At 46.1% G+C, this 4,310-nt stretch overlaps 1 protein-coding gene across 2 annotated transcripts in view; it reads left to right on the top strand.

Moving 5' to 3' along the window:
• Positions 1–4,310, top strand: part of WARS (tryptophanyl-tRNA synthetase) — a 42,889-nt gene that overhangs the window by 32,414 nt on the left and 6,165 nt on the right. The gene's annotated exons all lie outside the window — the stretch shown is intronic.

Below are 4,310 nucleotides of genomic sequence, written 5' to 3'. Positions count from 1 at the left end.
GGAATGAATGATACATTTCTACAGGGGCAAAAAGATTTACAGTGGGCTGCTTTGAGATTCTGTGGTAGAGCTGATGATGATTAATGACCTGGAAGAAGTTTGTGAGCAATGAGATAATGCAATATTAGGTTAGTCAAGCCTGGACCTAATCAAGTGAGGTAAATGGTGACACTATGGTAGATTAAATTCACTGTTAATAAATGAAAGAATAATAACTTTGACTACTTATTAATTTTACTAGGAACTAAATGATCTGAATCAGTTTTCATGAGGGGTTCCAAGACTTTTCTGTTTGGGCAAGTGTTTATCAACCAAAACTAGGCAGAGATGTTTTTCAGTGGGTCTCTGCTTTAATTTGTGATTTTGTTGTTTTATTTATTCCAGACACTCTTTTAATTGCTGTTCTGTCTCCCTTGCCATAAGCCTCCTTGAGCCTTGAAGGGCAGCGTGTAAATCATATAAATAAAGTATAAAACTCAGGAGAAAGTTGTGGACATCTCGATGAAACCCTCTGTTGAATAAGCAGAAGCACTTTATTAAAAATAACTAATGTGAGGATACATAAGAAATGGGGTCAAGTATAATATAGAAAATATTTTGTCATTTTATAAAACAATGGTGTGTTCCGTTCATCTCAGAAAAAGATATTGGAAAGTTAGAGTAGAATTTTGTGTGATTTGGAATAGGGAAATTCTCTTGTGATAACAGGTTCAAATTGTTTGCCTTACTGAGGAGTGCAACCCCAGCCCTTTCCCCACTGTCTGTGTCAAGGCTCATGTGCCAAGCAAAATGTCTTTGCATGCCACGCTCGGACACCCTTGCTGGGGATTGCCTACCCCTATACTAGAGTTCTTTGAAGGTGTCAGTAAGCAAGTGAACTGGGGCAGTCCAGTTGACATAGTCTATCTGGGCTTCCAAAAAGCCTTTCACAAGATCTGTTGTCAGAAGCTCTTAACTAAATGAGGTAATCATGGGATTACAGGAGATGTCCACTTGTGGATTAGAGATTGCCTCAAAGATAGAAAGCAAAGAGGGAGTATAAATGGTCAGCTTTCAGGATGGAAAGAAGTAAACAGCAGGGACCCCCAGGGATCTGTGTTGGAACAAATGCTGTTTAACGGAGGGCTGATTTAATTGAGTTAAGGAGATTAGTTGGCAAGGCACTGAGGTCCCGGAGGGGAGGGGAGTTGGGAGTCCAAGAAGAGTGTTCGTTCTTTAAGGAGACAATCCTCTGAGCCCAATGGGTGTCAGTCCCAACACGAACCAAAGGGGGCAAGAGTGCTCAAAAGCCCCCATGGCTCACCAAAGGCATTCAAGAACGTTCTAAAGCTAAAAAGGAGGCATACACCCAATGGAAGGGAGGGGCCATCACCAAGGAGGCTTATACCTCCATTGCTCGAGACTGTAGGGGGGCTGTTAGGAAGGCTAAGACGGAGACAGAACTGGGACTAGCGACCCAGATCAAAGATAACAAGAAGTCCCTTTTTTAGATGCATAGGGAGTAAAAAGAAGGCACCGGGTAATGTGGGGCCCTTGCAGGACACGCTTGGAAATCTAGTGGTCACACCAGACAATAAAGCTGACCTCTTTAACAAATTCTTTGCCTCCATTTTTCTGAGCAGGGACCAGGACATCCCCCCACTGGGATTCCGGACGGGCTCAAGAGAGGCATAGCCGGGCCCAGGGTCAGAGAGGACCGAGTTAGGGAACTCCTGGTGGGACTGGACATGTTCAAATCAGCAGGTCCTGATGATCTCCACCCCAGGGTGCTGAGGGAATTGGCAGAGGTCATTGTGGGACCCCGGTACAGCTTTACCAGCATTTGTGGTGCTCTGGCAAGGTGCCAGAGGACTGGAAAAGGGCCGTTGTGGTCCCCATTTTCAAAGAATGGAGAAAGGAGGACCCAGGAAACTATAGGCCTGTTAGTCTTACCTTGGTCCTGGGGAAGATCTTTGAGAAAATTATCCAGGAGCATATCTGCGAGGGACCAGCAGGGAAGATCATGCTTAGGGGCAACCAATATGGGTTCATTAGAGGCAGGTCCTGTCAAACCAACCTGGTAGCCTTCTATGACCAGGTCACAAAATCCTTGGACACCGGTGTCATGGTAGACGTAGTCTTTCTGGACTTTAGGAAGGCCTTCGACATTGTCTCTCACCCCATTCTCATTAAAAAATTAGGCGAGTGTGGTGTCGATGCCTACACAGTCAAATGCGCCGCAAGTTAGCTGGAGGGCTGCACCCAGAGAGTGATGGTGGATGGGTCATTTTTGACCTGGAGGGATGTGGGCAGTGGGGTTCCCCAGGGCTCAGTCCTTGGGCCTGCACTGTTCAACATCTTCATCAGCGACTTGGACGAAGGGGGTGAAAAGCACCCTGTTCAAATTCATGGATGACACTAAGGTGTGGGGAGAAGCGGGCATGCTAGAAGGGAGGGACAGGCTACAACTAGATCTAGACAGGTCACGGGGAGGATGGATGAGAATAGGATGGGATTCAATACTGACAAGTGCAAGGTACTGCACCTGGGGAGGAAGAACCAGCAGCATACCTGCAGGCTGGGGAACTCCCTTCTTGGCAGCACAGAGGCAGAAAAGGATCTTGGAGTCATTATTCCAAAATGAACATGGGCCGCCAACGTGAGAACGCAGTCAGGAAGGCTAACCATGCCTTGTCGTGTATCCACAGATGCATCACAAGCAGGTCCAAGGAGGTGATCCTCCCCCTCTATGCGACATTGGTCAGGCTGCAGTTGGAGTACTGCATCCAGTTCTGGGCACCGCACTTCAGGAAGGATGTGGCCAGCACTGAGGGGGTCCAGAGGAGGGCCACTCGCATGATCAGGGGGAAGCAGGGCAGGCCCTACGAGGAGAGGCTACGGGACCTGAATCTGTTCAGCCTCCACAAGAGAAGGCTGAGGGGATCTAGTGGCCATCTATAAACTTACCAAGGGGGACCAGCAGGGAACAGGAGAGACCCCGTTCCCCAAAGCATTCCCAGGAGTAACTAGGAATAACGGCCATACTTTGACCGAGAGTAGGTTCAGGCTAGACATCAGGAGGCCCTACTTCACAGTCAGGGCGCCTAGGATCTGGAACCAGCTTCCAAGGGAAGTGGTGCTGGCTCCTACCTTAGGGGTCTTTAAAAGGAGGCTTGATAATTCATTTGACCCCAGTACTTTTTCCTGCCATGGCAGGGGGTCGGACTTGATGATCTGCTCATGTCCTTTCTGACCCTACCAACTATGAAATGTATTCATAAATGATCTGGAAAAGAGGGTGAGTAGCGAGGTGCCCAAATTTGTCAATGACACAAAATTATTCAAAGTGCTAAAGGCCAAGGCAGACCATGAGAAACTACAGAAGGGTCTGGAACAATAAATGGCAGGTGCATGTCAATGTAGATAAATGTAAAGTGATGGGGTCATAAAATGAAACCAGTAGGTAGTAAGTTTAAAACTAACAAAAGGAAGTTCTTTTTCATACAAAGTATAATTAAAATGTGGAACTCGTTGCCACCAGATGTTGTGGAAGCTGACAGTTTAGCTGGATTCAGAAAGGAAGAGGGCAAATTCTTGGAGGAAAGGGGCACCAGTAAGTTATGGAGCATGAGAATCAGGGATACAGCCTCTGAATTAGAACTTCCTAGACCTTAAATGCTGAAGAGTGCAAGTGATAGAGGAACAGTGGAAAACATCCCTAGTCATACCCAGTGCACTCTTCCTTTCAGCATCCACACTCTTCCACTGTGTGACACAGGACACTGGGCAATATGGACCTATGGTCTGACTCGGTCAGTGGTAATTTGCATGTTCTTATGTTTATGTTCTTATTATCTGCAACCAAGGTTCCTTGGGTGAATTTGATATCTTTTATTAGACCAACCCAAATGGTTGGAGAATAGTTATTAAGCAAGCTTTCGGGTTCAAAAACCCTTCGTCAGGCTAAGGAAGCTTCAGCGGTGTGTGTGCGCTTCCTGGATGGAATCTGCAACTTCTCTCCTTGTGTCTCTGCTATTTTTCCCCTTGCATTTACTACGGTTACCAAATGTACACATTCTTTTCCTAATGTAATAGCTCTGAATTGTGCCTGTTCCTCTCCCATCAAAGTTAATTTCTTATTGAGGTTGAATCTCTTTCGTGTTGTTTGTATGAAGAGTTTTTCTTTTTGCAAAAACCAACGTGGTTTTCCCAACAAGTAGCAGCAACGGTACCAAAAAAGGACTTGCAAATCCATAGCAAAAACTGGGGTGCACTGTGTCTGCTACTGAACCAGACACAAGACTTATGTACTGACTCTGTATATCCTCATT

Source organism: Alligator sinensis, unplaced genomic scaffold, assembly GCF_000455745.1.
Source record: "Alligator sinensis unplaced genomic scaffold, ASM45574v1 scaffold1385_1, whole genome shotgun sequence".
Taxonomy (NCBI): Eukaryota; Metazoa; Chordata; order Crocodylia; family Alligatoridae; genus Alligator; species Alligator sinensis.
The sequence above is the reverse complement of the archived record's forward strand: the minus strand, read 5'-3'. Positions and strand labels throughout refer to the sequence as shown.